This window comes from Mesocricetus auratus, unplaced genomic scaffold (assembly GCF_017639785.1).
Source record: "Mesocricetus auratus isolate SY011 unplaced genomic scaffold, BCM_Maur_2.0 Super-Scaffold_100007, whole genome shotgun sequence".
In the NCBI taxonomy this organism is placed as follows: Eukaryota; Metazoa; Chordata; class Mammalia; order Rodentia; family Cricetidae; genus Mesocricetus; species Mesocricetus auratus.
Window position 1 is genome coordinate 93,987,416 of NW_024429191.1, and position 13,983 is coordinate 94,001,398.

The window sequence follows — 13,983 nt, forward strand, 5'->3', positions numbered from 1 at the left end:
ACACTGGGCTGGGATTGTAGACATGCATACCTGGGCTGGGATTACAGACATGCACACTGGGCTGGGATCACAGACGTGCACACTGGGCTGGGATCACAGACGTGCACACTGGGCTGGGATCACAGACGTGCACACTGGGCTGGGATTACAGACGTGCACACTGGGCTGGGATTACAGACATGCATACCTGGGCTGGGATTACAGACATGCATACCTGGGCTGGGATTACAGACATGTATACCTGGGCTGGGATTACAGACATGCACACTGGGCTGGGATCACAGACATGCACACTGGGCTGGGATCGCAGACATGCACACTGGGCTGGGATTACAGACGTGCACACTGGGCTGGGATCACAGACATGCACACTGGGCTGGGATTACAGACGTGCACACTGGGTTCATGCGCGGTTGAGAATGAACCCAGGGATTTACAAACGCTAAGCAAGAACTTTACCCACTGAGCCACACCCCAGACCATCCTAATTTATTATTTTATCTTATGCATTGAGGATGAAACCTCAGGGCCTGCTACATGCTAGGCAAATTCTCTGCCACTGAGCTACATTCTCAGCCTCTGCCCCAGAGTTCTTGGACTCCCTCACCAAATTCTTATTGTAAGTATTGCCTTACAGCATGGAAATCTGAAACCTGCTGGTCATCCAACGTGAGGCATAGAGTCGAGTGTTCCTGCAGGAGACTCTGTCTGGAAGCATAGTCTGAGAGGCGGCAGGGACAAGGAGTCAGTTGGGTTTGTATGGGCAGTGGTACTGGGGGCTGGGTCCTGAAGAGGTGCTGTGGCGGCGGGGCTTGGCAGCTTCCTAGTGGGCCTAAAGTTCCTCAGGATGTTTGGGCTGCTGGCTGACCCAGGCGTCCACTCAGGGCCTATACACAATTCGAGGAGCTCCGTGTTCCATCATCACCCCCTTGCTTGAGCTAGCTGGAGTGAATTCTGTTGTCTGCAACCCCGCCCCACCCCCCACCCCCAGCCAGCCACCTGCTGCAACAGGCAGAGCATGGGTATCAGGGGGCTGGAAGAAAGAGCAGACGTCTGGAAGTGGAGTCCAGGAAGCGGTGAAGAAGCTGGCAAAGGTTTTGGATAACAGCCTCCATTTGCAGAGACATCAGCTTCAACCCTTCCTTTCCACAGCTGTAGAACAGACCTCATTATTCCCATGCTGCAGGGAAGGAAAAGAACCCAGAATGAATGAGTTGCAAACGGTCACATAGGCCCTCATGGTGACCCCGGGACTCTGACCCGGATCCTCCCCTGGTTCTCAGAGCCTGTTCGCCCCACTGATGCCCTGCCCGAGCTGAGCCTGCTGCAGGAAGGCTTGGAAATGCTTTCCCGCTCTCAGAGCCCAGACATCCAGCTAGACTGGAGACAACACGGTTCGCTTGTCTGTGGCTTATACAGGCTAAAGCACTTCATAGCCAATATCCTCAGAAAACAGATAGACCGGGCAGGCTGCCCGGAAGCGACTCAGACGGCAGAAACGGCCATCAGAGATGGCTTGTGGGAGGTGCTTGCCACGGGCATTCAGACACTGTGCTGGTCATGTTTTGGCTTTGGTTTTGGTTTTGTTCTGGCAAAGGTAGGTGTGTTGCTCTCTGCACTTCAGGATCTCGTTTCATGCCTCTATAACTGCCTTGTTTTTTTTTTTTTGGTTTTTCGAGACAGCTCTGTGGCTTTGGAGGCTATCCTGGAACTCGCTCTGTAGACCAGACTGGCCTCGAACTCACAGAGATCCGCCTGCCTCAGCCTCCTGAGTGCTGGGATTAAAGGCGTGCGCCACCAACGCCCGGCCTAAGTGCCTTGTTTTTAAAAGATGGAAAAGCAAGCATGACTGCACGGGGGTTTCAGGCGGCTTTTATCTTCTCCTTCGAGCCTGTGCCTTTCTGCTCTAAGCACGCTTCTACGAGGAGCCTGCAGCACACGTCGCTTCCAGCTGTAAAGACGAGAAACCCTGGGCTCGAGTGGGTTAAGGGCTCTGTTGGTTGGCATGACAGGGAGAGTCCCTGGGCACAGTGGGAGTGGCATGGTCCCCAAAGATGTCCCTTTGTTCCTCTGGATCTCCCTAGTGTCCCAGCATCACAATGGGGCCTTCCTTCTGCTGCTTCCTGTTTTTTGTTTTTTTCCTAAGAGTCCTGGGTGGCTCCACCCTGCATCACGTGCTGTCTTCCAGTTGAGTCCTGTAATCGGCTTCTTTTGGGCCCCCAGCCAGTTCCCAAATCATGACAAGGAGACTTAATATTAGTTATGAACGCCAAGTCTTAGCTTAGGCTCCTTTCTTGCTAGCTCTTATAACTTAACCTGTTTCTCATCTCCCTTTTGCCTTGGTTTTTGTTCTTTTACCTTTCTTTCCTTCTGTACATCCTACTCCATCTAGCTGTCTGACAGCTGTCTAGCTGGCCCTGGGCATGTCTCTCTCTTCCTCCCTCATTCTCTTCTCCTTCTTCTCTCCTATTTATTCTCTCTGCCCATCAGCACCACCCCTGCCTAGCTATTGGCTGCTCAGCACTTTATTAGACCAGTCAGGCGCCTTAGGCAGGCCAGGAGAAACAAACACAACACATCCTAACATAATTAAACAAAGGCCGCTTGAACAAATGTAACACACCTTCCCATAGTTAAAGTAATACTCCGCAGCATATACAAATGTAACACACCTTCCCATAGTTAAAGTAATACTCCGCAGCATATACAAATGTAACACACCTTCCCATAGTTAAAGTAATACTCCACAGCATATACAAATGTAACACACCTTCCCATAGTTAAAGTAATACTCCACAGCATATACAAAAACAAATGTAACACACCTTCCCATAGTTAAAGTAATACTCCGCAGCATATACAAATGTAACACACCTTCCCATAGTTAAAGTAATACTCCGCAGCATATACAAATGTAACACACCTTCCCATAGTTAAAGTAATACTCCACAGCATATACAAAAACAAATGTAACACACCTTCCCATAGTTAAAGTAATACTCCGCAGCATATACAAATGTAACACACCTTCCCATAGTTAAAGTAATACTCCGCAGCATATACAAAAACAAATGTAACACACCTTCCCATAGTTAAAGTAATACTCCACAGCATATACAAAAACAAATGTAACACACCTTCCCATAGTTAAAGTAATACTCCGCAGCATATACAAATGTAACACACCTTCCCATAGTTAAAGTAATACTCCACAGCATATACAAAAACAAATGTAACACACCTTCCCATAGTTAAAGTAATACTCCGCAGCATATACAAATGTAACACACCTTCCCATAGTTAAAGTAATACTCCGCAGCATATACAAATGTAACACACCTTCCCATAGTTAAAGTAATACTCCGCAGCATATACAAATGTAACACACCTTCCCATAGTTAAAGTAATACTCCACAGCATATACAAAAACAAATGTAACACACCTTCCCATAGTTAAAGTAATACTCCACAGCATATACAAAAACAAATGTAACACACCTTCCCATAGTTAAAGTAATACTCCGCAGCATATACAAATGTAACACACCTTCCCATAGTTAAAGTAATACTCCGCAGCATATACAAATGTAACACACCTTCCCATAGTTAAAGTAATGTTCCACAGCATAAACAAATGCAACACATCTTTACCTGGTTAAGTAATATTTCACAACAGAGTCCCTGGTAGGCGGTGCTTTAGGCTCTGGCCTCCCTGCTGGAGTCACCACCCACAGGTGAATACCTGAGGAGAAGATGTGGGAGAGTAAATGCCTTGTGGAGGGTCTGTGTCAGGCCATGTGTTTGATTGTGGTTGCTTTTGGTTGTTTGTTGTTTTTAATGCAGGGTGACGTTGAACCTCTGATCTCCTGGCCGCCATCTCCCTGGTGGATGTAGCCCAGTCTCTTGTTTTACATCCATAGGGTCCCGGGTACCGTTCTTAGCAACACTTGAACTGGATGAGGTGGTGCATGCCTGTAGCCCCAGTACTTAGGGAGAAGAAGAAGGATCAGAAGTTTCAAGGGTATCTCAACCACACAGTAAGTTTAAAGTCAGCCTAGTATACACTAAGTCTCAAAAAAAAAAAAAAAAAGACTTTAGGAGCCCCATAGTGCTGGCACATGCCTTTAATCCCACCACTCAGGAGGCAGAGGCAGGTGAATCTCTGAGTTCCATCCAGGCCAGCCTGGGCTACACAGAGAAACCTTGTTTTGAAAAATAAAAAAAGTAAATAAATAATAAGTAAAATAAAGTACATCAAAAATAAGATAAAATTTAGAAAAAAACACTCATTGATTACTGTGAATAATAATCATCACCTGAATGTTATTTGGGGTTAGTGGGAGCTCCAGCTGACTCCAAAGTCCCAAATTATCTACAGGGACTAAACTGCTGGAGCTCCCTGATCTTCAGTATCCCTGGGTGTGGCATGGGCTCAGCATCATAGCTGGTTCTTTTTTGTTTGTTTTTTGAGACAGGGTTTCTCTGTGGCTTTGGAGGCTGTCCTGGAACTCGCTTGGTAGTCCAGGCTGGTCTCGAACTCACAGAGATCTGCCTGCCTCTGCTTCGCGAGTACTGGGATTAAAGGTGTGCACCACCAACTCCCGGCTCCGTACCTGCTTCTTGAACTGAGCCCTCTCCTGTTCAGGGGCCGGCCTCTAGCAAGCCCTTCCGTATCTCACCTTCCCCCTCCATGGACCCCAGCATACTGTAAGGTAGGCGAACCTCTCATTAGGTGCCCAGGACACAAGCTGGGGCCTTTGCCACTAGGAACAAGAGTGTTCCTTTATTCTTGGTCTGAGTTCTGGGTCTGCTGAGGGGTGAGCAGTCCAGCCTCTATCTTCCTTCAGACTCCTTATGTTGCTTGGACCGCTTCAGTAGAAAGGGTCAGGTAGGAATGTGCATTCCGACACTGGAGGCCAGCCCTGAGGTAAGGGCCCTTCAACAGGAAGACAGCAAGCAGAAATATGTCCTGTCCCTTTGACACGAGGAAGAGGTGTCCAGCTCCTAACGTCTGTACCCGGGAAGCCACTCAAAGATCTCAAGATTGTTGTGGAGTTAGGAGCCAGGTATGGTTTGGCCCAGTTCAGAGGACTGATGGCCTTCTCAGAGAAAAGAGGCAGAGAGATGAACCCTGAAGAGGTGTGGCCACTTGACAAGGAAAGTGTAGGGGCAGCAGAAACTAGTCAAGGCTTCTCTAGAGGCTGGCCCCATTGCGGCCTTAGGAGAGAAGGGATTTTTGATAATCTAAGCCATCAGGTTTGAGGCTCTCTGTCAGGCAGCGGGATGGAATCGCTTTACCCAAGGTTCTGTGGCAGAGTGGCCTATGGCCTGCTGTGTGAAGTTCAAAGCGGTCCTCTGTGTCCTGGGGGCATGGAGGAAGGACAGGAAGGCCCTTGGTTTCACGTCAGAGCGGTTACAAATTTCTGGGATACAGTGGAGGCCCCTGCTCATGAATGCCCCACAAGACATTGGCGGTCACAGGCTAGTGGCCGTCTGGCACCAGATCCTCACAGGCTCTGAGACTGTGATTTGCTATTTAAAGTTGGATAAGCTTTCTGACCTTGGAGACGGTGAGAAACGGTGTGCTCAGCCAGGCGAGAGGGCAAGCTCCTTGTAAGGCCAAATCCCCTCCAGTTCAGGTAGGGCACAATTAGTAGAAGGTGATTTTTGGTTTTTGTTTTTAATCTATGTTGAGACCACACAAGCAAGCACCGTTCCTTTCATCTCATTTCCTCCTTGGTCTTTGGAACATTTTTCATATTGTTTTCTGTTTGGGAGAAACCTAAGACGGAGAAAAGACTTATTTAACTGTAGAGGGTGTTGTTGGTAGTCAACTAGAACAGTCAGCAGGGAGATAATAATAACCTCTGTGCACGGAACATTCTGGAGGCAGAAGCCGTAGGATGCGTGGCTGTGGAAAGTATTTACAAAGTGGTTTTGTGGGTTTTTTTTAATATATAAAAAATGCTTTCTTTTACATTTTTTTTCTTGTCAGGCGGTGGTGGCACATGCCTCTAATTCCAGCACTCAGAAGCAGAGGCAGGTGGATTTCTATGAGTTCCAGACCAGCCTGGTCTACAGAGTAAGTTCTAGGACAGTCAGGGCTACACAGAGAGACCCTGCCTTGAAAAAAACATGTTTTTTTCTGTCTGAGATAGCACTGTGGTGAAGGACTTGCTGCCAGGCCTGTGGATGGGTCAATCCCATGAACCCAAACAGCAGGAGACGAGAGCTGGCTCCTACGAAGAGCCTTTTGACCCCCCAGGCTCACCATGACATGTGTGCGAGCTCTCACACAAATAAACAAATAATGTACAAAAATTAGAAATGGGCCGGGCGGTGGTGTCGCACGCCTTCAATCCCAGCACTCGGGAGGCAGAGGCAGGCGGATCTCTGTGAGTTCGAGGCCAGGCTGGACCGACAGCCTCCAAAACAATACAGAGAAACCCTGTCTCGTAAAACCAAAAAAAAAAAAAAAAAAAAAAACTAGAAATGGTTCCTGGTATACAAAAGGTCAGGGGACAACTTGTGGGAGTTGGCCCTCTCCTTCCATCGTGTAGGTTCTAGGGATTGAACTCACGATGTCAGGCTTGTTGACAAACATCTTTACCTGCTGAGCTATCATGCCAACCCCAATTTCTTTCTTTTTAAAATTAATTAACCATGGCGGTGGCGGTAGTGGCTTCGGTGTCGGCCCACGCCTTTAATCCCAGCACTCGGGAGGCAGAGGCAGGCGGATCTCTGTGAGTTTGAGGCCAGCCTGGTCTACAGAGCGAGTGCCAGATCAGCCTCCAAAGCTACACAGAGAAACCCTGTCTCAAAAAACAAAAAAAAAAAAAAAAAGGCTAACTATTGTTATTGTGGGAGATTGTGCAGATGCCGTGGCGCACACAGGGAGGGGTCGGAGGTCAATTTTGTGTGGTCGGCTTTCTCCTACTGTTCCATGGGTTCTAGGAATCGAACTCAGGTCCTGGGGCTCTGCGTTCTTTACTGTGGGTGCACTTCAGCAGCCCCGCAAACACAGAGAGACTCAGTCTGTGTCACAGAGTTACGGCAACGTTTCATTAAAAGTTTTCTTCTTCTTTTCCTCTGGAGGAGGAAAACCCCAAAAAGCTGCTGTGGGCTTCACAGGCCCCACCCAGGTCAGTATGAAATGAATGAGTGCTGCCCCAGGGCAACGCACAGGAGCCAGACCGTGTCAGGAGCATCAGACGACTTGAACTGAAATCGCTTGTGGCCTGTGATGATCTGCCAATCACCCACGGGCAGCTTACAATTTCTCAGAAGAAACAGGCACAGTTCTTTGACAGTCAGTCTCCACATCTTCTGATTGGGGGGGGGGAGGCTGGTGGGCGTGTGGGAAGAGGCACCAGGAAGGGTTTCCAAGGACCACGGGCTGCCACAGACATGTCCAGGCTAAGGTTCAACTGAGTGCCTGTCCTAGGGCAAAGGCCGAACACCTTGGAGGAAAAGCTGATTTTATTTCATCCTATTTTATTTTTGTGCTGCTGAGGGTCAAACTAAGGGGCCTTCTATAGGGCAAGCAATAAACTAAGGACTTTCTATAGGGCTAGCAATTTCCTGACGAGCTCCCAACGTCTGCTCTCACGAAACCTTTCTTTCTCTCCTCTTTCATTTTGTTTGCTTTTGAGGGAGGTTTTAGCCCTGACTGGCCTGAAATGCTCGATGTAGAAGAGGCTTGCCTTACACGGCCTTTCCATCCCCGGCTCCAGAGCACGGGGCCCAGGTGGGCCTCATTGTGCCTGGCTGAGCACTGGTCATGTCTTCCAACTCCAGTGCTTAAGCCTGGTGAATAAGTTCAGCTTTGGAATCTAGGTTTGTTGAATTAGTAAAGGGCTGAATTAAAAAAAAAAAAACAGATGAATGGAGATGAGGAAGTTATTCTGAACAAAGCAGAGTCAGGGGCAGAATTCCCAGAGGGCTTTGAAGTGTCAACATCACCCAGAGTAAGAGAGAAGGGACATTTGTACTTTTGAAAAAAGACTCCTGCTAGCCCTATGGGGGCTGTCTGGGATGGCGTAGCTGGGAAAAACTCAACACACTTTGCTTCTTTGGACCAAAATGAAATATTTTAAAACTACCCGAGGCTGTATGATACCCTTGTGTAGATCTGGCTTCTCGGCCCCGAGGCTTTTGCAGTTTTGGGAATGATGCAATACCTTAACTCAAGGCCGCTGGGCGACTGCCAGGGCTTGATTAGGAAATTGTGCCTGTAGGGTAACCTACATTCACAGTATTTTTCCAGGCTGGAAACCTTGCCAGACGGCCCTTGTCAGGACTCTGTGGTGTCTTGCAAGTCTTCCTTTAACTCCTTTACCACAGGGTGGTGGGAATGGCGGGGGTGGGGGTGGGATGGGACGGCGGGGTGGGGTGGGGGGGGTGGGGGGTGGGGTGGGCTCTTCCAGAAGTGTGTCCACGATCAACACAGGCGCAAACAGAGATGTTGGTCCCACGTGTGAGGACCCCAGAGTGGGAAATGATTTTCCTGGGCCTCTCTGAGAAGCCTGGATCATGACTCAATCTTGATCCTTACAACCGGACAGATGGACAGACGAGGAACAGTTCTTGCGCATCTTGTTGTTCTTTGGGCTGTTAAGGGGTTGGGCTCTGGAGGTTGACCTAGTGTCTTTCCTGGGGCAATCCACCCCTAATCACAGCCTCCAGCCTTCTTGAGCTGCCAACTCCTTATGCTTTTGTTCAGGGCATTTCTAACAAGGCACATGGAGAAGTTGATGATCTAGATACCAGCATCTTAAAACAGCATTCTTACCTCTGCTTGGGGAAGGCATCACTTGCCATGGTATGGAGATGTTGAGGCCCATGAGGGAGTGCACGGGGCTGTTGGTCCTGCACCCAGGATGTGAGCGAGGGATAGTAGCCTCATACCCAGGCTTCTGATGGGGAGGGGGCTAGCGCAACCCGGCAACCCAAAGGAGCAAGCGCCTTGCTGTGCTTGCTTGGGACTTGGGTCTCCTCAGCCTTTTCCTGTGGTCACCTGTCCACAGGATCCATCGGGACATCTGAGGTGTTTAGGAGTTCCCTCATGAGGACAAGACTCTGGTGAGAGGAAGAGGGAGGTGTGTACGGACAAGAGCACAGAGACAGGCACCCTGCCGTGTCTGCTACCCGATGGGACTCAACACGCCATTAACCCGCCCTTGTCAGCCCACGGGTGACACCATTCACTCAGGGAATGTAAGGAAAGGGGGAAGCACCACTTGAGCAACCCTGGCAACCCATACCCAGTTTGTTGGTTCTTTTCTCTGTTTTTGTTAGGTGATGACTTGAGTCTTTGCCTCTGTGTGCTCACATGTTGAAGGATACTAGTTTAAGGTGTGTTACATTCCTTTATGCTGCGGAACATTTGTTTTAATGGTGCAAAGATGTGTTGCATCCTTTTATGTTGCATTTGCTTAACTTTGTAAAGCTGTGTTACTTTGTCTGCCTAAAACGCCTGATTGGGCTAAAAAAAAAAAGATCTGAATGGTCAATAGCTAGGCAGGAGAGAGAAACAGGCGGGGCCAGCAAGGCAAGAGAATGAATAGGAGGAGAAACCTGGGAAGAGAAGATGGAGGAGCAGGAGAAGGAGACTAAGATGCAAGGGACCAGCCACCCGGCTACACCATAAACCATGGAATTAGAAGTAAGGAAAGGTATATAGATTAGAGAAAGATAAAAGTCCAGAAGCAAAAGGTAGATGGATAATTTAAGAAAAACTGGTTAGGAGCTGGAGAGATGGCTTAGTGGTTAAGAGTACTGACTGCTCTTCTCTGGACCTGGGTTCAAATCCCAGCAACCACATGGCAGCTCACTACTGTCTGTAACTCCAGTTCCAGGGGACCCGACACCCATGGCAAACACCAATGCGCATAAAGTAAAAGTAAATGAATAAAAGCTGGCCAGAAACAAGTCAAGCTAAGGCCAGGCATTCATGAGAAGCCTCTGTGTGATTTATTTGGGAACTGGGTGGCGGGCTTCCCCAAAGAGCAAAGAATAGAAAAACCAACTACACTCATGTGTGTGAGTTCTTAGGGATAAAATGGTTCCGTCACTAACTTTATCTTGTCCTTGGGTAATCTCCATTTTACCATGTTCCTTCTGAGAGGCCTTCCTCGACTCTCAAGCATGTTTTTCAGGCTCTATTTCTCCTACGACAGATTTCTCTCTCTTTTTCTTTCTGAAAAAGTCTTAAGTAGCCCAAGCCGACCTTGAACTTGGCTCGTAGCTAAGGATAGCCTTGGATTTCTGATCCTCCTGCCTCCACCTCTCCCATATACATGAACCACTACGTCCAGTTTATGCAATGCCAGGGATAGGTTGAGAGACATAAAAAGATAATTTTGAGTTGGTAATGCAAATTAGGACAGAAAGAAAATTAAGTACAAGACTTTGGACTCACCAAGAGAGAAGAGAAAATGGAGTATTTTCTCTGAATTTGTAAAATGCAAATGGACTAGATGTTCTTGATGTACTACTTATTGTCTGTATATATTGTATATACTTATTGTACATAGTTTTTCTTATGTTAATTGTAGTCTTCCTTTTTTTTTTTTTTTTTTTTGGTTTTTCGAGATAGGGTTTCTCTGTATTGTTTTGGAGGCTGTCCTGGAACTTGCTCTGTAGACCAGGCTGGCCTTGAACTCACAGAGATCTGGATGCCTGCCTCTGCCTCCGGAGTGCTGGGATTAAAGGTGTGTGCCACCAACGCCCGGCCGGAATTATATTTCAAGACAGGACGTTTGATCTTCATTTCGTCCTGCTGGCTACCTGGAGGTGGAAGATTCCTTGTAGCAATGGCAACAAGACAGTGGGGCAGATGTCCCTAACGCGTTTCCAACGAGACACTTGCGTGGCTTAATCCTCAGTACCGAGACCCAAGGCTTCCGTGCCAAGATGACTTACCATATTTTATCGTGGGAATTCTTCTTACTTAATGTGTCGAGAGTCAGTGTTGGCTTCACAAGGCTTACGTAGCATTGACTCTAGCACAAGATTCTCATTGTGGCAAATAATGGCGGGCTCTCCCACCTCCATCCCCAGGGCACCAGACTCTTGTCCTGGGCAAGCAGCAGGTCATTCACCAAACAATTGTTTTCACTTTCGCTCAGCAAGACTCAGCACCTCATTGTGCCCGTAGGGCTTAACCATTACACATGACAAACTCAGTCCAGTCCTATATGATTCCAGTCATGAGCTATGCCTTGAGTGAGCAGATATACTCAAACCTGGAAATCTCCCACCCACCCGGGGGGAACCTGTACGTTGTGACTGGCTCCGGGTGCTCAGGAGGTGTAATTGCCTTTGCTTTGGTTCATCTGAGGGTTACTCGGGAGGTCTTCTGAAGTGTTGACGGCTGGCTGATGACAAAATCAGATACCTTGCCGGCTCTGGTCCTCATTCGCACAGGCTGAGACGTCAGTGTCTCTCGGATCACAACATTTTTGCTGTCTGTGGTCACGGGCAGCCAAACGGGGTCGGGGTCACAGCACGATTCCCTCCTTCCTAGAGTCCTCACCTTCATCCTTCCCGCAGAGGTCAGGGAGTGAGAAATCTGGGCTTGTGTGCTGGAAAACACAAGCCCTGGGGCCATTCATCAGGGCCTTGTAGACTTTTGGCATTTGATCAATAACATGGATTTCAAAATAGTCAAATGGGCTGGGTGTGTGAGCTAAATGGCAGACTATCTGCTTGGTCTATGTGAAACTTGGGTTGAACATCAGTATCACAAAACAAAATAAACCACACCCTCTCTCAAATATGCCATGCTATGCATCTGAACAAATGTTTTTTTTTTTTTTTTACTTCAAATTGTTACTTAGTAGAGTCTGGTGAAATGGCTCAGCAGATTTTTTGTTTTGTTGTTGCTTATTTTTTTCTGAGACAGGATCTCACTATGTAGCCTTGGCTGGCCTGGAATTTGCTATGTAGACCAGGCTGGCTTCTAATTCACAGAGATCCACCTACTTTTTCCTGATGATGGGATTAAAAGCTTGTGCCACCATTCCCATTGAGGACCAATCTTATTTTACTAGTGTTCTTATCCCTCCCTTCCTTCTTCTAGATTATTTTATATCTACACCTAGATATTATATCATATCAGATCAAAATATTTCAGTGTGTACATCTGAAGGCATCTCTCTTACTTTTTAAATTTTTTATTTCATTTCTTTCAATGGGCTTGGATGTTTTTATTTCATTTCTTTCAATGGGCTTGGATGTTTTTATTTCATTTCTTTCAATGGGCTTGGATGTTTTTTGCCTGAGTGAATACTTGTGCTCCACAGGCATGCAGTCTACAGAGGAGGGCAGAAGAGGGCATCGGATCCTTTGGGGCTGGAGTTACAGAGGGTTATGAGCAGCCATATAGGTACTGGGAATCAAATCCATGTCCTCTGGAAGAACAGCCAGTGCAGATCATAATTGTCTGGCTTAAGTGAACTTCCCAGTTCTTAATCTGACTAGACTTCTCATCTTTCTTTATAAATTATTCGATAAAGAATGTTTGTTCTGTGTCCTTAAGGTCTGTGCTTTTCAGATTGTATCCCACGGTGTCACTGAACACCACCCTCTATTCTCTTATTTCCTGTAAATTTGTGGTAGCATCTGTAGGTTAGTCACAACTGTGGAGTCTGGACAAAGCCACCCCATTAGGTGCTGCCATTGGCGCCTACCAAGGGGCTCATTTTTACCAACCCGTTTCTTCCAAATGATCTTTCAAAGGTGAATGTGATCCTTAACAGGAGGACACGTCACCATCCAGTCTGAGTAACCTGGGTTGCAAAGCTGGAAAATGATGGTTTGAGTTGGAAAATGGTGCGATCGAGCAATGAATGACACGCTTGTGCGGTGGGTAAACAGGCCCTGAAGGAAATTCCCGGACTCTTCTATGCAAAGACAACCGCCCGGGGTGACTAACGTGAACGGAACAACAGTTGACATTGATGGAGAAATTGTGTGTGGCTTCTAAAACCCAGCTTTGCAGTGTGGGTGGATCCGCACCAGCCAGGTGTCGCTTACAGCCGCGTGTCCCTCTCCAGGACCCCTAAACGTCCCTGTGCGTCGCTCTTAGGTTTTTAAAATCGGAGATGCTGAAATGCAAGGCTGCACCTACGACCCCGCTGAGGCCCCTCGCCTTAGCTCCACCCCACAGCCCGCGATGCCCCAGCCATCTGGATGTGCTGACCAGCGTGCTTGGTTCCACCGCGCTCCTCCCCGCCCGGTTGGCTCCGTCCCCCATTGCTAGGCCAGGCCAGAAGGCGGTCAGAGCACCACAGGGGTGCAGGATGCTTTGAGCCGTCAAGGAAAAAAAGGAAGCACACGAGCACGCTCCAGACGGCGCAGGCGCGCAGTATCCCAGCCGGCTGCGGCCCCGAGAGCCGCCAGCTCCGCGGAACGCACCCAGCCGGGATTCGCATTCCAACTCTCCCCTGCGGTCCGTGGGCGGAGAATCGCGAAGCCACGCCCACCGCCATCGCCCCTCCCCTCCCCGTGACGCCAAAGAGGAGGAGCCGCCGGGGCTCGCTTCGCGTCTGGGCAAGGCTGCTTCCTGGGGCTCCACCTACGCACGCGCAGGTCGGGAACTCGCGCCGGCGCAGTTCGCGCCCTCCTCCCCTCCCCACCGCGCGCCGGGCGGCCGCCCCTCCCCCTCCCTAGCAACCGCCTCCCGCTCCCTCCTCCGCCCCCCCTCGGCCTGGTGTGCGCACGCGCACCCCTTCCGGGGGCTCGCCCCTCCCTCCCCGTCGCCCGTAACAACCACTCGAGCCCTCGCCGCGCCCCTTGGCGCTCCCGCCCTGTCCCCCCCATCCCCGGAACCGGCGGTCGAGCGGCGGCAGCCGAGCCTGTGGCACGGCTTTCTCCCCGCGGAGCCGCCGGCATGAACGCATCCCGCCGCCCCGCGTCCCCGACCCGATCCTTTTGATTAGAGGTAAGCGCGCGTCGTCGTCGTGGAGGGCTAGGAGCGCG

General features: G+C 49.1%; 1 protein-coding gene across 1 annotated transcript in view; it reads left to right on the forward strand.

The window, feature by feature from the left end:
• The first annotated feature begins 13,773 nt into the window (after positions 1-13,773).
• Sec14l1 (SEC14 like lipid binding 1) overlaps positions 13,774-13,983 on the forward strand; it is a 45,735-nt gene continuing 45,525 nt past the window's right edge. The window contains 1 exon segment of the mRNA XM_040750109.1: positions 13,774-13,945. The gene's annotated coding sequence lies outside the window, so the exon portion shown is untranslated.